Below are 25876 nucleotides of genomic sequence, written 5' to 3'. Positions count from 1 at the left end.
TTTGCTCCTCTTTTCTCCTTTCACATTTTTTTTTTTATTTTTAGGATTGTCTTTATTTTTCAGTCCCCTCACTTACAAAATGCAAGTAGCAAAAAAGTGCCTTACCCTTTCTAAAGGAAGGAAAATGGGGAGAAAATAAGGAGAAAACTGATTCAAAGGAAGCCTAGGATTAGGGGAATGAGGTCTCTCTGTGTTAGGATTCCTAATAGGTATTTTCCTCTCCAAAAAGATGAGCCCTCTGATCTTCAAAGATTTCTAATTGTTAACAAGAAAATGTCACCTACAGTTTTTAGCTCTTTAACTAAGTGAACCAAGTAAGAAGTGATGATTCCCAGGATCCAAAGGTTAATTTGCTTTTTAAGAAATCCTTCAACTACTTCAGAAGAACCTGTTTTCAATCAATGAGCATTTATTAAATGCCTACTATCTGCCAAGCATACGTGCTAAGTGCTTGGGATATAAAAAGAGGAAAAGATAGTCCCTGACCTCAAAAATCTAATACTTATATTTGAAAAGAGTCCTAAGAAATATTGAAAAGACTTTTTAGAATGGTTATCCAGCTAAGAATTATTTGAATTAATTTTCTTTTTCCATCCAAGAAGCTCAGAATTTGACAAACTCACAGAAGGTTTTTATAAGACAGATCTCTATTAGGGAAGATTAAGAAACGTATAGAATGCTGGATATAGAAGGGACCTAGATCCGTCACTTAGGTCAATGTCCTCATTTTTTTTAACGGAAGAAAAGTGAGACTTGCAAGATAAAGTGGTTTGCCAAAATCAAAGAGTGAATCAATGGGAAAACTTTAGGAGTACATGCATTTAGCCAGTTCAACTCATTCTTAAATTTTTAGAGTGAACATTCATATCTCAAAAATGCTACAAATCAGGGTTTGATTGTTTTGTTGATTAATTAAACTTAAAGTGATGAAGAAAATATTGTAAATGCTGATTAAAACATATACACACACACAGACACACAGACTTTCCTAAAAACCAATTAATAAACATTTACCAGCATGCCCTTAAAAAACTGGGATTAGAATACAGTCTAAACTCCCAGTCAAGAAAGGGCACACTGTACATCATCTGTATATCAGAAATGACTCCAGTTTTTAGCATTTATAAAGTTATAATATGTAAGCTATTTATCTTTCCAAACAAAATTTAAGCTTCACAGAAACCTGTAGTTGCACAAAGGTGGTTTTTAAGTCCATTTGTCATTTCTCACGTCCTAAGTTCTCTTTCTTTCAAAGTGTATGACTTTTAAAGTGGGTATAAAATGAGTCTAATTATAATGGAACTTTAGTTGATTAGAGGAGTGAGCTACAGGGTTTATGCTAGACATGATGGTAGCAATTTTTCCTCTCACAGAATGTACCTGTGAGTGAATCAACCCCAAAAGCATGTGTTAAAGGCAATACCAAGTTACAAGACATTGTGAATGGTACAAAAACACCCCTGACCTCTCATTGCACTGTAGTTGAAGACTTGAGTCACTACTATAGTTCTCAGGAAACTCAGCAAATAAGAACAGAGCAAAGATCTTTATAAGTTAGTGAATCAATGACAATTGTACCCTGGAGCACATTAGGACTGCAAGAACAATATAAAATTAAACAGGGGGTGAATTGGACCCAGACAACACAATACATAGAGAGGTTTTGTGCTTTTATATGTATGATTAATATGAAAAATGCATGCTTTATTTATCCTGGGGGCATGCCAACTTGTGGGCAGGGTGTAGGTGTGTGCAAACTTTTGTACTGAAACCTAACATCAGGCTTAGGTGGGTGAGTAGGAGTTGCCCTCTTCCTTTGACCATATAAGGTAGCTTAATCTAAAATAGGGTGACATGGTTTACAACTTTATGTATCTTTTGCAGAAGCTGCTTGGAGAGAGCAGGGAAGGGACACAGTGGTAGTTTGATGGTCATTTCTGAGACTTACAGAAGTGGAAAGTAACTTTTAAAAAGTACTGTGTTTCTCAAAGAAAAGATGGTTGAATGGTTCCTAAAGAAGAATGTTCTCAGGGTCACATGGCAGGGACAACATTATTTCAAAAAGCCTGATGGTTTCTGCAGTCACCCATGTTCACTGGGAGCCTCAGGGAGATAAAGGAGGGTAGTACCATCAGCTTTTGCCTTCCAGAATATTTGTGCATTGGCACAATTCCTCTAGGACTTGGGAATCTGGAGTTTGTAGTCAGGTTGAAACAGAGGACATGGACCTATAGTGTGGCAGTGATAAAGACATTGGGTTTGAAGTGAGAATCATGGGTTCAAATCCTGACTCTGTCACATATTCTCTGAGGGACCTTGAATCTTCCATAAGTAAAATTATTTCTCCCTGTTGAGTCTCAGTCTACTCATTTTAAAAAATAAAGGAGGTCTGTTGTATAAAATGACCTCAAAAGTCTCTTTCAGCTTTAGACTCTTATGAATCTATAGACAGCTCCAATTGAAAATCTAAATAACTTGAAACCAAAGAAAGAGGAATTGAACTGGAATTATTCATCCTCATCTAATCCTTCTCCCACAATTACTAAAAAACAAAAACAAAAACAAAAAACAAAAAAACTTCACTGTATTGATTCTTTGGAGAAAAGCAAAGATAATTATTCTAAAGCAAAGTCCAAAGAAATAAGCTATCATGTACATATAGAAATAACATGTTAGGCCCACCGCTTTGCTTTTTATTCTAACAGAGAGCTAAGTAGATCATGATGCTAGTAATGTAGCTTGTTTCTCTAAAAATGACCCTATGGATATATAGCTTCCAAATGCCCGTATAAAACCAAAATAAGATAGAGAAGCACAATTAAAAATGGAAAGAAATCTGTGTTAAGAATCAGGAAATGATATCTAGCTCCAACTAGACTCTATGATCTTGGGTAAGTCATTTGCCCAACTGACAAATTGTCAATTTCTCAAAGCATTGAACAGAGGAAATCTCTTGTGTTTTTGCTTTAGAATAAAGAATGAACTTTTTGTGTTGATTGTTTTTTGGTGAATTTTACTGGTTATCTTCCTTCTTGATGATGCTTCATGATATAGAAATGGCTAAAGTTATATTTCCTTCATCTTTCTTTGAGGACTTTATTGGATGGAACCTGAACTGAGACATGAGGAATGTGGATTCTATTTCTAGTTGATTAGTGATTAATCAGGTATTTCTCTATCATCTACTAGTACTATGCAGAGAATTAGAGAAATAAAATACATAGGTTCTTTCTCTCAAAAGCTTCACATCTAGTTGAGAAGACAAGACTTAAACATGTATTATAGTGAATGAAACAGCTATAAAAGCCCCAGAATGTCCTAATATCCTGAAAATAAGGCATGAGTTCACACAGCTAAATGTGAATTTTCCTCTTCCTGGGAGGGACTTTCAGGGCCCCCATTGATGAATCTTTGTTCTGATACTGCCTCCAGTTTACAAATTTGTTAATATATTTGGGGTAAAGTGGTATACCAAAGTGGTTTCCCAAGTAAGGGCTATGGCCTGATCCTAAATGATGTGGAATCAACCAATTGGAGGGTGAGAAAAAGTTTGCCTTTCATACTCCTTCAAATAGTGAATCACAGGACTTGTCTCCCACACAACTATACCTACTCGTGTCCCTTATAATTCTTTCATTTTTACCGCTTCTCTCCATTGTGCAAGTTCCCAATATGCCTGCTTTTACATCTAGTTCTAGGAGCTGACTCTAAGTGAAATTTATGATTTCTATTGTTTAATGCTACCACATTAGAGGAGAAAGAAAGATCAGAAGATCATAAATATAGAATGGTAAGGGGAATAAGGGAAGGAAGGAATAAGTATTTATATACAGTCTACTATGTGCCAGACACTGTGCAAAGTACTTTTTTTTTTTTTAAACAAAAATTTAATTTAATTCTCATAACAATCCTGTGAATTAGACCCATTTTAGAGGTAGGGAAATTAATGTTCAATGAAGTTAATTCATTTTCTTAAACAAAACATCAGCAAAGCTTTAGAGAATAATCCTAAATTTAAAAGATTGAATGGGCTGAAAGATTTGCTCTTTTCTTTGTCTAGTATAAGAACTTTCAAATTTTATTTTATATATATTCACATACATGCATGCATATAAATATATAGCCACACATACATGTGTGTATGTATATATTATATGAAATATATGTTATAATTACACATGTTATTTTCTTTTGTAAATATATATATATATATATATATATATATATATATATATATATATATATAATTTCTAGATTATACATTTTAAACCCCCCCTAAACTTTGGGAAGATTTTGTTTAAACAAAAATCCCCTCTAACATTGTTTGTGGGTTATTTTTTTTAACCACTAACTTGAGTTATTATTTATTTTTTCAAGCATGTTATCTTTACAGGCAATTTTTATCCACAAACCAACTTTTCCCTTTGTTTGCTTTTATTGGTTTCACCTTCTATTATTTCTGCCCTACTGTCCTTTCAGATTTCATCACCTATTGAACCCTGACCACAAAAGGATGTCTGCTCATTGACATGCCAATAGTCTGAGGAGGCCCTCCCCAACCCCTCACGCTCTGTCCTCTTCCTACCCCGGTGGAATAATACAGGTTTTTCTCAAAATTTTTGCATGGGGGTCTGCACAGGGGCAAGCTTGTAGGCTAAGTACACTCAGCTTCCCCAATAATCTCATTCTTTAGATACTTTTATGGTTAATTAGAGAGAATAAAAACTAAACAATTCTTGATGTAGTTTCTACTTCATGTAGCCCCACTTCCTGCTTGAGACCACAAAAAGAGCTAAGCTTCCGTGTAAAGTCTTTGCTTTACATTTCCATGTGATCCAAACAAACATTCAGTAATAGACAATATAGTACAATAGGGCTTTAGATTTAAGATTGGGAGATTTAACTTCTAATCCTAATTCTGGTATTTAATATCTGTGTGAATTTGGGCAAATGACTTGGTCTTGGTTTCCTCCAAATGAGATGGATCGACTAGATAAAGTCTAAGTTCCTTCACAGCTTTAAATGCTAGACTTCTATGGTTTAACCCTCCACATCATGTGTCTCATTTTTTTTTCTCTATTGAGAATAGGGCTTATATCCCAAGGAAATACTAAAGAAGGGAAAGGGACTTGTATGTGCCAAAATGTTTGTGGCAGCCCTTTTCATAGTGGCTAAAAACAGGAAGATGAATGGATGTTCATCAATTGGAGAATGGTTGGGTAAATTATGGTATATGAATATTATGGAATATTATTGTTCTGTAAGAAATGACCAATAGGATGAATACAGAGAGGCTTGGAGAGACTTACATCAAACTGATGCTGAGTGAAACAAGCAGAACTAGGAGATCATTATACACTTCAACAATGATACTGTATGAGGATGTATTCTGATGGAAGTGGATATCTTCAACATAGAGAAGAGCTAATCCAATTCCAATTGATCAATGGTGGACAGAATCAGCTACATCCAGAAAAGGAACACTGGGAAATGAGTATAAACTGTGAGCACTGTTTTGTTTTGTTTTGTTTTGTTTTTCTTCCCAGATTATTTTTAGCTTCCGAATACAATTCTTCATTTGCAACAACAACAACAACAAAATTCGGTTCTGTACATATATATTGTACCTAGGATATGCTATAAAATATTTAATATGTATGGGAATGCTTGCCATCTAGGGGAGGGGGTGGAGGGAAGGAGGGGAAAAATTTGGAACAGAAGGGAGTACAACAGATAATGTTGTAAAAAAAAAATTACCTATAAATATGTACTGTCAAAAATGTTATAATTATAAAAATTAATAAAAAAATTAAAAAAAAAAAGAAAGAAAAAAGCTAAAAAAGAGAGAGAGAGTGAGAATAGCCTCAAATATGCAAAATTGCCAACAGGAAAGTGAAAATGAAATTATTGATAAAATCATGCAAATGCTTAAATAGAGAAATGACTGTATATACTGATATTCTCTCAAATGCTTTTCCCTCAATTTAGTCATTTCACATGGCTGTTTCTCCACTCTACTTCAATCACACAATGATCATCATACCCTCCATCTTGCCATTACATGTTGGAACATTTATGTTGAAGACAAAGGGTATTTGCCTGTTTTGGAATTCAACAGGAACCCAAAGTTATAGTCTAGAGAGTTCAGTTAACTAGGTATAATATGTCATAGTTCCCCAGGGAGCACACAATTGTTTCAAGAGTGTGTGTGTGTGAGTGTGATGTACTCTCTCTAGCTGATACTTGCATTTCTGATCCACTCCTGTTTCTTCAGGCTTCTGAGTCATCTAGGAGAGAAGAGTTAAAATGAGAACAAGAAGATTCAAGGTCTTCTGATTGGTCTTTCTTTAAACCTCCAAGTGAAATGATTTTTCTCCATCTTTATCATTCCCATTTGTATTATTCACCAACTTGTTCTTTCTTGTAACAACTCAGCTAATAAGCAATTAAGTGTGTCTCTGAAAGAATTCATGGATATTAAAGTAGATAACATATTTTTAATGATTATTCAACAACTATGGATTGTCTGCCTGAAGACCTGCCCAGTTCTGCTCCCTTTGAAGGCAAGATATCTGGGCAAGAGACAGAGAACAGGCATTCACTCTATATGCCTCTTGTTTCATAGTTTGAAAACTTTGAAGGACCAGCTTATTGAAATTTTTATAATAAATTGTATTAGATTCTGAAGGTCATAGGAACCATTAAGGTTGTTTGAGAGCAATAGATTCTCCGAGAAAATGATCAGATAATAGCCATATCATTAAACCAATGTAATCATAAATTTTGGAAAAAATTTTGAGATTATCTTCCTGGTAAATGAATATGTTTCAAAGAGGACTGGCTTCCTTAGAAGCAGTGTGTGGCAATAGAAAGAGAGCATGGAGTAAGGAATCTAATTATCTGAGTTCACAATTATTACCGGAGTAAATCATTTCCCTGCTCTAGGCCTCAGTTTCCACACCTGTAATAGGAAGGAAGCAGCTTAGATGATCTGTAAGATCCCTCCCAACTCTAATTCTAACCCTGGAAGCAACAGAATCCTCTTTAGACTGCTTTTAATCTTTTGATTACTGTATCCTGATATGACTTAAAGCTGCTAAGTATACAAGATCTGCTGCATATAGCTTTCTTTCATTTTCCATCTTTTCCAAGTTGCCTTTTCATCATCCACTAATTCAGGTTATAGTTTTGACACCTGGAACTAGGGAGAAACTGCAAGTGTATGGTAAGTACTCAGCAATCCTTGGGATGGGCCATTGGGATTTGTTTCAAACAACATAGTTGAATCTCCAAATCCTCATTTAATCCTCACTGGATGGCTGAACTCTCTGCAATTTAAAATATGATGGTATCTCAGACCTCTCTAAGAGTGGCTACAGATCTTTGAGTTTTCTCTAGTGGAGGAGGGCCTGGGGCTGGCTCGTTATTTATTCTTTCTGTTTATATTACTCTGATGTGGGATAGCTGGGCCTTCCAGTGCTTACCTTATAAATCTTCTGCCTGATAAGATGAAGCTGGCAGGTGTTTGCAGGGCTTGTCTTCAAGTTGTTTTATTGTTGGCTGCTGTGGTTTCAAAAGAGCCCGTTTATCTGCAAATGACTTCAGACATGGGCCCTGTTGACTTCTGCTCATCAGCACTGTCATTCATGTCATGTCTATCCATAAGCAGCAAACACAATTAGACAAAAAAACACACCCCTGTTCTTAATAACAGCTCCTCCCCAGGAGACATAATCTATCTGGGTCTTAACTGTGAGAATAATGGGCTCCTAACAGCCCTGTGAAGGAGATAGTCCATTAGATAAGTTACCATGTTCTGGAGGGTGGGATGGGCATAAGGTACCAAGCTATAACAAAGAGATCTGCTGGTAGGTTCAAAGCTCTGAATTTTTGAAGTCCAGTTTAACAGTTCTTAGTGCTATAGATTTAATCCAATCTGACTTTCATCACTCATCTGTGTGACTTTGGGCAAGTGAGTTAACCTCATTAGGCCTCTATAAAATGAGGAAATAGGATGAGATGGCCTCAAAGGTCTATAAATCTAAGATCTTCTTACCCAATTTAATGCCTATTCATTAAGTATCTACTCATGTCAAGTCCTATGCTCGATTATTAAGATGCAAAGACAAAAACAAAACAGTTCCAATCTTCAAAGAGTTTGTATTCTACTAAACAAAGAACTGGGAGTGACAATCTGGTTGACACAAATTAAAGAGGAGAAACTGAAACCAAGAGAGATTAAGTCTTTTGCCCACAGTTTTGCCCAGGTCAGATTCTAAATCTAATCATCTTTTTCCATATCACATCATCTCCTTGCTTTATTCTCATTACACAGTTTTTTGTTATTATTTGGTTAGTTAGGTTTTTTTGGTTAGTTTTTTGTTTTTTACTCATATTCAACTATTTGTGATCCCATTTGGGCTTTTCTTGGCAGAGATACTGAAGTGGTTACCATTTCTTGTTCCAGCTTATTTTACAGATGAAGAAACTAAGGCAAATGAGGTTGTGACTTGCTCAGAGTCACACATCTATTGTCTGTAGTCATATTTGAACTCGTTTTCCTAATTCCAAGCACGGATGCTCTATCCATTGTACCACCTAGGGCCTCTTTGCTTTATTAGAGAAGATGAAAATTTTCTACTGAGATTTATACTGATAAAATATATCCCAACTCTTGAATTCTCACAACTTAGGCCACAGTAAAATTCATGGACTTTAGTGTCAGAAAACCAAAGTTTGAATTATTTAAACTCATTGAACCTCAATTTTTTATGGGCATAACAATACAATACCTTCTTTACAGGATTGTTGTTTTTAAAAAAAAAAGGACCTGTTAAATTATACAGTACTATTTAAAGGCAGTTTATCATTATTGCTATTGAGTCTCATTCTGGGAGACCAGAGAGACCTGGGTTCAGATGTCAGTAGATGCTTACTGACTATATGATTTTGGATAAGTTACTTAATTTCTGTTATTCTAGCAACTCTCTAAGTTTTCAATTTTTTCAATGTTTTTTTCAATTTTCAAAGCATGTGCTGATCCACATTAGTAGTGAGAGTTTCTTTAATGGGAATAGCCTAAAGCAGCAAAATCACTGATCCAGTTATATATGTATATATACACACATGTGCATATGTTTCACATATAAATAATGCACAATGCATATAGTGTACTTATATGCGTGTTCTTATATGTGTATATTTGTTTATATATGTATATACACACCTATACCTACACACATATGAACATATGTATATAAACATATATATAGGGCAGACATGTGGTACACTGAATAGAGGACAGAGTCTGCATTCAGAAAGACCTTCATGAGTTCAAATCTGATCTTAGACACTTCTTAACTGTGTGATCCTAGGTAAATCATTTAACCCTATTGCTTCAATTTCCTCATCTGTAAAATGAGCCACTATAGTATCTTTGCTAAGAAAAGCCCAAATGGGGTCACAAAGAGTGCAATATCATTGAAACAAATGAACAATAAACTACCACATACATATACACACACACTTTTAAGTTTTTTTGTATTTCAGCTATATACAAAGTATTGGACTAGCCACTATTAAAGGCACAAAATATCACAAACTTTCTGGAAGTTTAAAATATTGTTGGGGAGATAAGTGGCTAAGATTCAAGGTTGTACATGATAAAGGCTTAGAAGTGGAACTGATTGTAAATGCAGAGGAAGTTGTTATTGTTTGTCCTTCATTCTCAAAGAGGACCATGATATCGGGGAGGGGATGTCTTGCCAAGCAAGTGGATTGGATTTACATGAGGGAGAGCTGTGCAGGGTCATTTGTCTCACTTTCTGAACAAGAAAGAAACATGAAGAAGGTGATAATTCATTAAGCTGAACCTTGGAGAAGAGTTAGATGAGAGGTTAGAATGAGGGTTGAAGGAAATATTCAAAGAGAAAAGAGTAATCAATGTTAAAGTAGTTATTTTAGAGTTTTTAGTTGTTGTTCAGTTGCTTCAGTTGTGTTAAGTGACTTACCCAAGATTACATAGCTAGTAAGTATTTAAGCCTAGATTTGAACTCAGTTCTTTCAACTCTGGGCGCAGTGCTCTATCCACTGAGTTACCTAGCTGTAAAAAAAGATGTAAGGACAAATAGTCAGCTATTTTATTTGTTTGCAATCATATTTTGTTCTTTCAGTTCACCTGTTGATCTCAGTATAACATTAACAACTACTTATTCTCAGTGAGAAAGACACTACTCAAATCTCAGAGGTTAGGCAATCATAGCAAGCTAAATAGCAACAGGGTCATTTCTCTAACTGTAGCTATTGGGAACAACAAGATTGCTCCCAACCTAAGAAGCCCTTACGTTATGGCCTCATTTGCCAATTATTATAATGACTTAGGAGAGTAATTACCTTTTACTTGGCCCTTATTAAATCAAATCCATAATCACCACAATGGCCCAGCATCAACTTTGTATAACCTGGGCCATGGACCAGCCAAAAGAGGGATGACCTGGGAAAATAAGGGAGCGAAGAGGAGCCAAAGAGTCTTTCTTTTAGTATCAGTGGACCCATTGTTTTAAAGGAGAGTGGGAGCCAAATGCACACCTCCCTGTCATCAAATAGCCATATCTAGAGCCAAGAAGAGGCAATAGTAATATGATGGAGCAAGGGCCAAGTTTATAGTCAAAGAACTTAAGTTCAAATACTACCTCAGCTATTTATTACCTACCTTGTTATTTATGACACTGCAATCTATGACATCTCACTTCTATGAGCCACAGTTTTCTCCCTTTTAAAATGAGGTTGAAGGATGATTGACCTGCAAAGTTCCTTCCAATTCTAACATGTGACCTTTCCTATTGTGGTTGAAGTTTTTCTAATTGTTCACATTTATATATAGCTTTAAGGATTACAAAACACTTTATGTACCCTATGAGATAGAGCTCTCTCTGTTTTTTGTATTGTCTCCATTTTACTTATGAGAAAACTGAAATTATTACAGTAATATCACACAGCTAATATGTCTATGATACAAGATTCAAACTTCAGTCTTCTTGACTTCAAGTCTAGAGTTTCATCATCATCATAACATCTCATTGCTACCTCTCTGGAGATCATGTCTGACTTTTGATGGAGCTGGAAAATAGACTAGAATAGAATGAAATAGAAAAGAATAAAAGGTAATTGATAAATATACCCTATAATAAGAAAGCTATAGTTACCTAGTCTAATCTCTTCATTTTTACATATCTGGCAATTAGGGCCCAGGGAGATATAGATAGACAAATAGATAGATAGATATAAATATAACATGTGTATAGCTATAACATAAGTATGTATTATATATAAAATAGAATTGTACATATTTTAATGGTAAAAGTTTCATTAAATATTTCCCAATACACAATACATATATATATATATATATATATATATATATATATATATATAATATGTGTGTATATCTATCTATCTATCTATATACACATATATGTAAAATATGATATTAAAGGTGTGATGCCCATTTAAGTTTAATTTGTATTATTACCATTTTCTTCATCATTTTCTTAAATATAGACAATCCACAAAATAATAAATCAAGCCCTGATATGTGACCAATTCCCTAGATATAAATGCTCACATTGAAAATTTAACAATTGACTCTTTGAGCTGGTTGGAGCTGGCTCCAGCATACCCTATTTCTCCACCTATTTATTATAGGTACATTCCAAGCTGTGAGGAGTCCCTGTAACTGAAGATAGCCTCTAATAATGCTAGAATTCATAAGGCACTTTCCTTTAATGAGCTTCAATTGTTTTTATGCCTACTCCTTTTAACATTCAAACTCAGGATAGCTCTAGAAAGTAAAAATAAAGGAAACAGAAAAGCTAAGGATTAGAGAGATTAAGTGATTTGTCTAAGGACACAAAATGAAATCTTTGAAATCTAGAAGTAAAATGCTTTGACTGAGGTCAAAATGTCTTCTCAGGTTTTTTCTTCAAAAAAATAAAAAGTTTTATTAGACCTGGTGAGCACCAAAAAATGTCATTAAGAACAAAATAGATTAGATTTTAGCATTCAGGAAAAGATTTGTTGTTGATAGGAGAATTATCCTCAAATCAGCTGTCTATGAAGAGGAGGACCCTGAACTTGTCAGAGCTAACTCTAGAATTGATTAAAGATAAGAATAACAAGAAAAATATATTGTTTACAGTTGAAAAAAAATTCTCATGAACTATTTATTTAAACATTAAAAATGGAAAAAAATGGGCAAACAAGTGACATTGAAACTGACCATAATTAAAAAAAAAACATTCAGAAGTCTAAGCAATTTAAATTAATTGCCACCACAAAAAGACTTAAAGATGCCTCCCTCAAAAAACCATGTTAATCAGCAAACATCTGATTTACTTTCTAAACCAAGAGAGATGGCTGCCAAAGGCAACATAAATTTATAATATAACCTCATTTGTAAAATCTTATAAAAAAAGTATGATTAGTACTGTCTAATAAAGCAGAAGAAGCAGTGGAGAATAAACCCAGTTTAAAGAAAGTTTCCCAAAATATTCAACTAAATTAAGTCATTTAAAGGCTATTCAGGGATATAATTAGAAGGATTAATTGAAAATACAAATGATTTGCAAAAAACATTTTAACAAACTTTGGTTTTTTTGCATTTTTAAAAATTAATTTTATAATTATAACTTTTTTTTGACAGTACATATGCATGAGTAATTTTTTTACAACATTATCCCTTGCAGTCACTTCTATTCTGAATTTTCCCTCCTTCCCTCCACTCCTTCCCCTAGATGGCAGGCAGTCTCATACATGTTAAATGTGTTGTAGTATATCCTAGATACAATATATGTGTGCAGAACCAAATTTTTTGTTGCACAGGAAGAATTGAATTCAGAAGGTAAAAATAACCTGGGAAGAAAAACAAAAGTGCAAATAGTTTACACTAATTTTCCAGTATTCCTTCTCTGGGTGTAGCTGATTCTGTCCATTATTGATCAACTGGAACTGAATTAGATCTTCTCTTTGTTGAAGATATACAATTCCATCAGAATACATCCTCATATAGTATCGTTGTTGAAGTGTATAATGATCTCCTAGTTCTGCTCATTTCACTCAGCATCAGTTCATGTAAGTCTCTCCAAGCCTCTCTGTAATCATCCTGTTGGTCATTTCTTACAGATCAATAATATTCCATAACATTCATATACCATAATTTACCCAACCATTCTCCAATTGATGGGCATCCATTCATTTTTCAGTTTCTAGCCACTACAAAAAGGGCTGCCACAAACGTTTTGGCACATACAGGTCCTTTTCCCTTATTTAGTATTTCTTTGGGATATAAGCTCAGTAGTAGCACTGCTGGGTCAAAGGATATGCACAGTTTGATAACTTTTTGGGCATAATTCCAGATTGCTCTCCAGAATGGTTGGATTCTTTCACAACTCCACCAACAATGTATCAGTGTCCCAGTTTTCCCACAGGCCCTCCAACATCCATCATTATTTTTTCCTGTCATCTTAGCCAATTGGACAGGTGTGTAGTGGTAACTCAGAGTTGTCTTAATTTGCATTTCTCTTATCAATAGTGATTTGGAACACTTTTTCATATGAGTGGAAATAGTTTCAATTTCATCATCTGAAAATTGTCTGTTCATATCCTTTGACCATTTATCAATTGGAGAATGGCTTGATTTCTTATAAATTAGAGTCCAAATTTTGTTTTTTCAATCCAGGATAGATCTATTACACTTGGATCCTAACTTCATAGTCCCAGATATGAATATAAGAAAGGTAGAAATATTGCCAAAGAAGACAAAAATTGGGAAAATATCAAGCTTGAACCAAATATATAGAAATGAAATCTATCCTGGAGACAATATAATTATAAGAATATTGGGAGAAAGAACAACAAAAATAACTGAAATATATGTCAAATCTCCATCTATTCAAAATATTTATGGGTCATCCATACATGAATTAAGGGCATCCTCAGTGAGGGTATTAACAGGGAACAAGAAAGCTTCTGCAAGTGATCTTTAATTATTTCACAATTTGTTGAAAGTGACAGAAAATGTTTTCATTTTACTGGTTATTTACTGGGTATAAAAATGATTCAATGAAATAAGCCACTACTTTATAGTCCTTTTTCCAACAAGATGTTTCCCTTTCATAGATCAAGATTATACAAGATATTTTAGAAGATGTGACAATGAAGGGGAAAAAAAAAACTTTGTTCAATGACATTCTGACTATAATCAACCAACACATAACATAAAATATGTGTTCTTACCAAAGTCCTTTTCCATTTGATAGAGAAAGTCTGGCATAGAGCAGTGGTTCTAAAACTTTTGTTCTCAATATCTTTATAGTATTAAAAATTATTGAGGATATGTCCAGCATTTTTGTTTATGTGAGTTTTATTTTTGAACATTTACCACATTAGACATAAAGACTAATTTTGAATTTATAAATCCCCTAAAAGGGTTTCAGAGATCCCCAACATTCTCTGGACCATACTTTGAGAACCACGGGTATAGAGATCCGAAAGAGATTCCTTGTGCATATCGAGGTTCTCCAAAATTGCAGTTTGATGATGGCATTGTATTTATTGCATCAAGACTCATAACATTGTCTTCTGGAATGAAAAACAAAACATCATTCTCTAAGAAAGCTTTGATCACTCTTGGAATTTTGGCCTTGCCAAGGAAAATACCAAATGGAAGAAGAATGTCGGTTGCCCAGATTCCAACACGTATCTGAATGAACATATCATAAAGAATGTTCAACAGCCTGAACATCTAGGACAGGTAATATATATGGATATTGACTTGGACCCAGAGTGGAACAGGAGGAAAAGAATAGGTTGGATTGCTTTGGGGGAATTGTAATGCCCCTTACTTGGCTTCAAATTGGCACATCTTTACCAAATTAACATTTTTATCAGCATTGTTATGTCAATGAAATCTGGATTACCACTGTTTTTGAAGAATTAAGGATGAATATCACACATGAGGCAATGGAAAGGCTCATTTTTTTTCTTTTTTAACTTTTTTTATTAATTTTTATAATTATAACATTTTTTGACAGTACATATGCATAGGTAATGTATTTTTTTTTTACAACATTATCCCTTGTACTCCCTTCTGTTCTGAATTTTCCCCTCCTTCCCTCCACCCCCTCCCCTAGATGGCAGGCATTCCCATACATATTAAATATCTTATAGTATATCCTAGGTACAATATATATGTGCAGAACTGAATTTTGTTGTTGTTGTTGTTGCACAGGAATAATTGTATTCGGAAGGTAAAAATAATCTGGGAAGAAAAACAAACAAACAAAAAAAGCTCACAGTTTACACTCATTTCCCAGTGTTCCTTTTCTGGATGTAGCTGATTTTGTCCATCTTTGATCAATTGGAATTGAATTAGCTCTTCTCTTTGTTGAAGATATCCACTTCCATCAGAATACATCCTCATACAGTATCATTGTTGAAGTATATAATGATCTCCTAGTTCTACTCGTTTCACTCAGCATCAGTTGATGTAAGTCTCTCCAAGCCTCTCTGTATTCATCCTATTGGTCATTTCTTACAGAACAATAATATTCCATAACATTCATATACCATAATTTACCCAACCATTCTCCAATTGATGGACATCCATTCATTTTCCAGGTTCTAGCCACTATGAAAAGGGCTGCCACAAACATTTTGGCACATACAGCCCCCTTTTCCTTATTTAATATTTCCTTGGGATGTAAGCCCAGTAGTAGCACTGCTGGGTCAAAGGATATGCACAGTTTGATAACTTTTTGGGCATAATTCCAGATTGCTCTCCAGAATGGTTGGATTCTTTCACAACTCCACCAACAAGCATCAGTGTCCCAGTTTTTCCACAGCCCCTCCAACATTCATCATTATTTGTTCTTGTCATCTTAGCCAATCTGACAGTTGTGTAATGATATCTCAGTGTTGTCTTAATTTGCATTTCTCTGATCAATAGTGATTTGGAACACTCTTTCATATGAGTAGAAATAGTTTTAATTTCATCATCTGAAAATTGTCTGTTCATATCCTTTGACCATTTATCAATTGGAGAATGGCTTGATTTCTTATAAATTAAAGTCAATTCTCTGTATATTTTGGAGATGAGGACTTTATCAGAACCTTTAACTGTAAAAATGTCTTCCCAATTTGTTACTTCCTTTCTAATCTTGTTTGCATTAGTTTTGTTTGTGCAGAAACCTTTTAATTTGGTGTAATCAAAATTTTCTATTTTGTGATCAATAATGGTCTCTAGTTCTCCCTTGAGCACAAACTCCTTCCTCCTCCACAAGTCTGAGAGGTAAACTATCCTATGTTTCTCTAATTTATTTATGATTTCGTTCTTTATGCCTAAATCTTTGACCCATTTTGATCTTATCTTAGTATGTGGTGTTAAATGTGGGTCCATGCCTAGTTTCTGCCATGGAAAGGCTCATTGTTAATGTGAACTAATGGCAACATATAACCAAGGATAAACTCCAAAAATCAAGAGCAAAGGACAACAACAAGAAATTTTATGACAGAAAGAAGAGAAAGTGGGCTAGTCATGTTGCAAAAGCAAGAAATAAAAAGCAGACAACCAGAATGCTTCACTAATACCCTCATGATATTAAGAGAAAGCAAGGAAATTTCCACTATGGAGAGTGAACCCTCCAAGGCAAATTTTGGAAGATTATGGAATAGGCAGGTATATGAAATGGGCAAGTATGGATTGGTTGAAATTGGCATAAAATCAACATCTTTGGAGGAAGCTACTGGATCAGTGAAATTGCAGATACATTTGAATATTTTAATTTGTATATGAACAAGAATTATACAGAATGAGAAGCCATGGAAAGGTCACAATTTTCATGGTTAAAAATGTTAAACTAGTTCATGCCAGAAGACATAAAAAAGTCCAATTGCTAGAACACAAAGACCTGCAAAATGAGATACACACATTATATCTTAAGAAATAACCATCTTTAACTATGATTTATGTTGTATTTAGGGAAAGTGAGCCATTCCATGTTTCACTCCTTTAAAACCCCACCTCAAAGGAGTTCTCAGGTAGATGTTTTCTTCTTTGGCTTTCTAGTATGAAAATACTCTGTTCATTCCAGCACTGACAGAATCAAAAATTATAAGAACTGCTAGACTGAAACCTTGTTAAAAGTATAATTATCTTACTATCTTTATAAAGAATAGGTTCTTAATTTATCTTAGCTAACATTTATTAAGTATTACAACTTGCTTTAATTATAGTGAATACCAGAAATCATGTGTTTTTTCTTTACCACCAAGATTTAAATTTTGTATCACAGAGCTTTCTTTCACTTCTAAGAAGAACTCATTGAATGCTTATAATTCTATCCACTTCATGACTGAGTACAGAAATCAAATTTGTCTAGAACTGGAGTTCTAATGGTAAGAAGTAGGTCATCTCACCCATGGTGACAACAATTTTCTTTAGAATATTGCTAGAGTCTTCCTATCACTTCTTGGATAAAATACCAACTGTTCTCTTTGGTATTTAATGCCTTGGCTCCAACCTACCTTTTCCAATATATCTATATTGCGCCTCTTCATTCACTTCCCCCCTTAGAGCCTGGAAGGTAACTCCTTTGCTTTAGAGAATCAGCCTGAGAATGTAAGGAAGCCCTGTAGTTTTGTATATGAAGCTTATTTTCATTTCCAGAAGATGTCCCTGCAATTTTTTATCTTCTGGAAACTATGCTAGAAATTTCAAAAGGAACGATCAACTTCAAGTCTTTATTCTTTCTCTACCAGGCTCAGAACAGACTGACAGGTTCTTTACATTCCTGTAGTTTCTGAACATTGGAGGCTACTTACAGTTTGTCTGGAAAGGAAAAGACAGACACCCAAGGCCTGGCATTCTACCCAGGAGGTTAAGGCCTGGATAGCAAAATTCTAAGAAGCACATAACCTTTCTGACCTGGGTTATACCTGTCTTTTGTAGGAGGGTCTGCTTATTTGAAGAGACATTTCCCAGATAGTTGTCTCTCTAAGGCATATGGGCCACTTTGCTGTACAATATTCTACCCAGGCCTCAGAAGGGGATTTCCTTAAGCTGACCAGTCTACTTTATCCTCTATGCAGATGTTCTCAGGGCAGGCCTGAGAAAGGGGAAAAAAGAAATTCTGTTTGTGAGCCTTGTGTAAACTTCCTTTAAAAGTTCCAGTGATTACAGATAGCAAGATTAGCTCCTTTCCACCCCTACACACTTTTACCTCCCCCTCCAAAAGGCACTCATCCAAACAGTGGGTTCTCTTAATGAAAACCTTCATTTTGTTTGGTAGACTAGGTACTGATGTTTCTTTACCTCCAAACTTGACCGAGCCAACAGAACATGAGTGTTCCTTTTCCTCAAAGCAAAAATGAATTGTCACGAAGCTATTTTTGAGAAAATAAAATTTCTCCAAAATACTCATGATAGAAAATGTTATCCAGAGATAAAACTATAGAGTATGAATACAGATAGAAACATAATATTTTCATCTTTTTTTTTTCCTTTATCATAGCTTTCCTCTTTTGTTCTAATTCTTCTTTCACAACATGACTCATATGGAAATATGTTTAATATGACTGTACATGTAAAGCCTATATCAGACTGCTTATTGTATTAGGGAGGAGAAAGAGAGAAAAATCTGGAACCTAAAATTGTATAAGTGAATGTTGAAAAATAACTTTACATGTAATTGGAAAAAAAATACTATTAAGTAGGAGAGAGGAAGAAAAGAAGACATCACCTCCCAAGAAGAAAAATAAATGAGGATTTTTTTTTTTTTCCTTTTGGAAGGAAATAAAAATTTGTGAACTACACACACACACACACACACACACACACACACACACACACACACACACACCAGACATACCTAAACAAAATATATGCAGGCCTTTTCCATCTCATTGTGATGACTTAAAGAAATCTATTAATTGAACCATACAGGAGAGATTTTCCAAATGTCTATGACAAATAAAAAGGCAAAGAATTGGTAGAAATTTTAGAAGCAAGGACTGAAAATACCAGTGCTTAAGAGTTAAAGCATGGTAGCCTGTTATTGCTAGCTACACAAACCATTAAATTTGTATTTTTTTCTACTTCATTGATGTCTCTAACTCATGTCTATGACCAAATCCTGAGAGTAGTTGAATAAAGTAAATTTATTTTTGAAGCATCCAAGAAAAGGGGAGTTTCTTTGGGGAAATAAAAATCCCACAATTGCTGTAATGCAAAGGGCATAAAGATCTGAAGTTATAGGACTCAGGAGTACTAATTGAAGTTAGAGGATTCAAATCCTACTGCAACCAATTCCTGGCTTTACCTGGCTGGACAAATCTTACCTTTTACTTCAACTTTGGGAAGGCTCTAATTGTTAGGAAGTATTTCCTCACATTGAGCTGAAATCTAGCCCTTTGTGAACTCTTGCAAATTTTGTTTTTCTCTCATTTTATTTTTTCTCTCTTATATGTAAAAAATATTTTTTTTTCAAATTTTGAGTCCCAAATTTTCTCCCTTCCTTCCTCTCCTCTCCAGTTTGATATAGAGTATACAAGTACAACCATACAAAATATATTTTCATATTAGTCATGTTATAAAGAAAGCAAACACACAAAAAAAATCCAATAAATCTATTGATCTACATTTAGACCTCATCAGTTTTTTTTTTCTCTGTAAGTGGAAAGTATTTTTCAACATAAGTCCTTTAGAATTGCTCAGAATAGCTAAATTATTCACAGTTGATCATTGTTTAATATTGCTGCAACTGTGTACTGTTGTCTTATTTCTGCTCATTTCACTTTGTATCAGTTCATATATGTTTTTTTCAGATTTTTCTGAAAGCATCCTGTTCATCATTTCTTATAGTATAGTAGTATTCCATCACAATCATACCACAATCTGTTCAGCCATTCTTCAATTAATGGGCAATCCCTCAATTTCCAGTTCTTTACTACCACAAAAAGAGCTGATATGAATATGTTGGTACATGTGTGTTCTTTTCCTTTTAAAAATAATTTATTTACTATACAAATCTAGTAGTGGTATTCCTGGGTCAAAGGATATGAACAGTTTTATAGCCCTTTGGGCATAGTTTCAAATTGCTCTCCAGACTGGTTGAATCAGTTTACAATTCTGCCAACAATGCAATAGTATCTCAATTTTTTCCCATCCCCTCCAACATTTTTCTTTTCTGTCATATTATCCAGTCTGATAAATGTGGCATGTCAGAGTTATTTTAATTTTCTTGCAAGCACTTGAATATAACCTTTATGACCAAGCCTATCATAAATTCTAAGTTCATTGGAGAGGCAAATTAGGTCATCATGGAAGTTCATCCTATTTGTAACCTAAATAAAAATGTTATCAGAAATGCCATACCCTTAATAAATATTGCCCGCCTCCTCAGATATGGCTGTTTGCTCTCAACCCCTTCTTTCCTCCTCTCCCCTCCTTTACTCCCACCCCACCCTCCATGGTTTTTTCTTTAAGGTCAGATGAGGCCACTGCTCAAAGTGGTGGATATGAGGGGAAAAATACTCATTAGTCTGTTTCAGACTATTGCAGAAAGTTTCTTTAGATTTTATAATTAATTTATCCCTTCAGAGTACAGTATCAGGAAGCCAGCAAGCAGAAGGAGACATGGTGTAGTAGAAAGTACACCAGGTTTAGAGTAAGAGCAGCCGAATTCAAATCTTACCTCTGTTAGTTATTCATTACGTGATCCTGACCTAGCTATAACTTTTCTTTGGGTCTTATTTTCTTCTTCTAACTTAAAATTCTATGAGTGATGGAATATCGCCTATCACTAGCATTTCTATAATGCTTTGCAAGACATTTTACATATGAGATAATGTTAAAGTAACCTTATGTTAAATTATCTCATATGTTAAAATAACCTTATGAGATAGGTACAGGTATTATTCATTTTTAAAATTTGGACCAGATCAGTGATTTCATGAGGGATTAATTTCTCAGAAAAATCCCAAGGAGAGAATTGTTTTGTCAATGTAGGTTGGTATCTTTTCTTCAATTTATATTCTTTGAGAGTTGTTTGACTCACTGAAAGGGTAACTGATTTCCCCAGGATTACACATTCTGAGATGTAATTGAATCAGAGACAAGCCTTGAAACTGACTCTGAGATTAATTCTATCTACTAAGCCACATGACCTCTCATTATTCTTACAGTAGAATAGTATTCCTATTTTACAGATGAGTAAAGTGAAGTTCAAGGCATAATCTAGAACACGGTCTTACAACTTTCTAACTTTCTTTTTCTTTTTTTTTTTTTTTGGAGGCAATTGGGGTTAAGTGACTTGCTTAGGGTCACACAGCTAATTTTAAGTGTCTGAAACTGGGTTCAAACTCAAGTCCTCCTTACTCCAGTGGGAGTTATAAAAGAAATATGACATTGTTGTAAAATGTGATTGCTCCTCCCTCCCCATTGGTTGGTTTTGCTTAAATATTTTCTTTTTTATTAGTATTTTATTTTTCCAAACACATGAAGAGACAGTTTTCAACATTCATTTTTATAAGATTTTGTGTTCCAAATTTTTTCCCTCCCACCCTTACCTCCCCTTCCCAAAGACAGCAATTTGAAATATGTTATACTTTTAAACATATTTCCATTTTTGTCATGCCATATAATGAAAATCAGACAAAAAGAGAAAAAGCCACGAGAAAGACAAAGCAAACATACAAACAAACAAATAAAAAGATGAAAATGCTAAGCTGTATAATCTCCATAGTGCTCTCTCTAGATGCAGATGACATTTTCCATCCCAAGTCTATTGGAATTATCTTGGATCACTGCACAGTTGAGAAGAGCCACGTCTATCATAGTTAATCATCATATAATCTTGCTATTACTGTGTACAATGTTCTCTTGATTCTACTCAGTGAATTACTCAGCATCAGTTCTTTCCAGGCTTTTATGAAATCAACCTGCTCATCATTTCTTGTAGGACAAGAATATTCCATTATATTTATATACTGTAACTTATTTGGTCTTTCCCCAACTGATGGGCATCCACTCAATTTTCAATTCCTTGCCACTACAAAAAGAGCTGCTACAAACATTTTTGCACATGTAGTAGCTTTTTTCTCTTTTATAATCTCTTTGGAATATAAATTCAGTAGTGACACTTCTAGATCCAAGGGAATGCATAGTTTTATAGTCTTTTGGGCATAGTTCCAAATTGTTCTACAGAATGGTTGGATCATTTCACAATAATGCATTAGTGTCTCAGTTTTCTAATATCCCCTCCAACATTTATCATTATCTTTTCCTGTCATCTGTAAGATGATTCCTGCTCTCAAGGAGTGTATAATCTAGTTAACACTCACATAGAGCCAAAAGATAAAATGCTATTTTATTTTCCTTCTCCAGAAAGATTTTAGAATCCATATATATTACACATAAGAATATACAAATAAAGAAAGAACTACTGAAAGTAGAGGGTATGAATTCTTCATCCTGTCTTTCTGTAATACAAGAGAAGGAAGCCTCAGGTGGCCAGCTGAGGACTATTCACAGAAGTCATACAAGCAAGGTACCATTTATAAGACTGTATTAAAGTAAAGCAGTAGAATGAATTGCATCCACTGTGTTTACCTCTTTCTCTAAGTATGGTCAGGTCTCTGTAACTTGGAAGATGATTATCAATTCTGTGGATTCCTCAGATTTCCTTCTCGTTCTCCCAGTGACATCTTTTAGAGATATTAAAATTTATTCTATAAAAGCAAAAACAAAATGAGAGTAATAGAAAAGGAGGGTTTGAATGGTCAATCAATCATGCTGTTATTGATTAGTAATTCTGGTGAAAGGAAGTCCAATTATTGGCTAAACTCCTTTGTTTGACATTTAAAGCTTTTTACAACCCTAGCCTATCTTTTTATAGCTTTATTGCACTTTCCTTCTGTGAACTCCCCAGTGCAGCCAAACTGGCCTTCTTGCTATATTTCATCTATGATACTTTCTCTCTTGACTCTCCACCTTTATAATTGACTCTCCTGCTCAGAATGTACTCACTCCTCAGCTCCCCTGTCAGAATTTCTAGTTTCCCTCTAAACTCAGCTCACATTTTCCATTCTCCATAGGGGCTAATGAATTTCTGATAAAATAATTTATGTTTTATCTGTAGTATAGGTAAATATCATCTCCCCCACCTAGATTATAATGTCCCCTAATATAGGGACTACCCCAATTTTCTTTTGTACTCAGATTTAGAATATAGTAAATGCTTAATCATTTCAATTACAAATATTATCTGCTATTTTATCCTTTTCAGAGCAGTTATGCCATAGATTAATTTTTTGCCCTAGGACAGGGCTTCTTAACCTGGGACCTATGAACATTTAAAATATTTTTAAATTTGATTTTATTTTGAGTTCCATATTCTCTCTTCTTACCATCTTCTTCATCCATTGAGAAGGCAAAAATAATAATATGTATTTTATATTTGTGAAACATGTAAAATATACTTTTGCATAAGTCATGTATGAACATGTTTTAAAAATATTTTATGACTTTGTTTCAATAAAATTGGCTTCCTTGTAATCCTAGCTATTTTTATTTTATTCACTTTAAAACATTTTTCTGAGGAGTTGAGAGGCTTTACCAGACTACTTGAGAAGTTCAAGACACACAATAAATACAGAATCTTTGCTTTAGAAAATTTTCCTTGACTCTTTTATTGTCCTTAGAAAGTCCAGAATCTGCTGTAATATACCTGATAGAGAGACTGGCTGAAACATCTAAATGTTTCACATGAATTTACATCTTATATTGGTTGGGGTCTTCTCTTATCTGCCAAGAACCTTATCTTAGATAAATAATAGTTCCAGGAATGTCAGAGTAACTACTTATCACTGAACCTGACTCCAGCACCACAACAGACCAAGAGAAACTGAACTTTTTTCTCTCTCTATGTAAATAGGTTCAATTACAGTGATGGAAGACAGAGATAACATTGATAATTGAAATCTGCAGATGATCCAGAAACTTTAAAAGAAAAAAATTAATTAACTTCAGCATTGTAAAATTTCTCAAGGATGTAACCAAATCTGAAGCAAAATTTTGTACATAAGTGTTTAATAAATGCATAATAAATGCAAGTATATGTATGAATCAGTGAATTAATAAAACACTATTTATCCTGGCTGTCAAAAACAATTGATTTGATTTTCTCTTTTCTCCTGCCACACTTTGATTTTGGTGGTAAGAAGAGAAAGGGAAAGGGAAAGAAGTGATAAACAAAAGGGAGAGAAATAAAACATTTTGATAATCCTTAAACATTAGCCTCTGGAAAATTGAGTTGGCTATTTAGAAATCACAAATTTTTAGAGTTTAAGAACTGTAAAAAGTTCAGTTTTCCTTTTAATTGATGATGAAATGAGTCTCAAGGAATGCGACAAGGTAATACATATCAAATCAACGAGCATTCATTAAGTCCTTACTATATGCATTGGATTGTGAGCTATTTGAGAGTAGGGACTGTTTTTTTTGCAATTTTTTTGGGGGGGTTCCTTTCCTTTGCTTTGTTAGTCAAAGAAATATATGTGTATTGTTGTGCAAAACTGCATAGCAAATTAGAAGGGTGGAATTAATCCTGCACACTATTGAAATTTTATGAAATAACATTTTACCCTGGGAGAAAAGTGGCATTCCCTTCCATTTTAACTGAGTTTCTTTTCCTCAGGACTGTTTCCATTGTGGGGGAGTTGCTTGACCATATATATCTTATCTATTTACTTTCTCACTAGTTTAATCAACATTTTCTAAGTTAGTCAATGGGATCACAACCTTTGTGAAAGGGCAGGAAAAAACATTTCACTCATGTAGGCCTGATACATGGTATGTACTTAATAAAAGTTTTCTACTGATTATTGACTGACACATAGTAGGCACTAAATAAATGTTAGTTAATTGGTCAAATTGACCAGATAATGTCAGATACTAAGGGATACAAATAGAAGCAAAAAGAAATATATTTCCTACCCTCAAAGAGCTTATATTCTGATGGAAGAACATAACACATATAAAGGAGCTGAGTTGGAAAGAGGTTAGGGAAAGGAAGAAGAAGGCACAATCTCAAAGGTATGATAAATAAAGGAGTTCAGAGGGTCAGAAGCTAAGCTAAGAAATACATGAGTGAACATGATTAGCTTGGAATCCCTTCCTTCTTAAAAATGAATGTTTTGAGAGGAAATGATCAATTATAGGAAGTATCCACAGGGATAGAAAGATTTTCCTGCATGAGGTTGTTGAAAAATGGTGGAGTAGGCAGCTTATAGGGTAAGAAGACTATAGGAACATGGTGGGAAAAGATATTTGGGGAGTGATAGTAGGACTTACTGAGGAATGAAGGCATGAATATGGGTGACCTGATGACCCTTCCTTAAAACATAAGTCCTGAGAAAAAAGTTTTTTAAAGAGGTGGGAGATCACCTAGACTGAGAAGGCTGTACAGGAAGATAAATATATCAGGATGAAAAAAATACTGGGGAATGGTGGAGAAAAATGTCAGTCAGTTAATGGAAGAATGGGTATGAAACCCCCATTATTGTGGCAAAGATTATGCAATGATGTGTTTCCTTCTCCAGCTCATTTTACAGTTGAGGAAACTGAAGCAAACAGGGTCAAGTCACTTGTCCAGGATTACACAGCTAGTAAATGTCTGAGGTTGAATTTGAACTCAGGTCTTCCTTATTCCAGGCCTTGTGCTTTATCCACTGAACCACCTAGCTGCCCACTTTGCATGTAGCAAACACTTAACGAACATTTATATAAATAAATTTCACTGAATCACGATGCTGAAAAACTATC

The sequence above is a fragment of the Sminthopsis crassicaudata genome, chromosome 1 (genome assembly GCF_048593235.1).
Source record: "Sminthopsis crassicaudata isolate SCR6 chromosome 1, ASM4859323v1, whole genome shotgun sequence".
Lineage (NCBI taxonomy): Eukaryota > Metazoa > Chordata > Mammalia > Dasyuromorphia > Dasyuridae > Sminthopsis > Sminthopsis crassicaudata.
The sequence above is the reverse complement of the archived record's forward strand: the minus strand, read 5'-3'. Positions refer to the sequence as shown.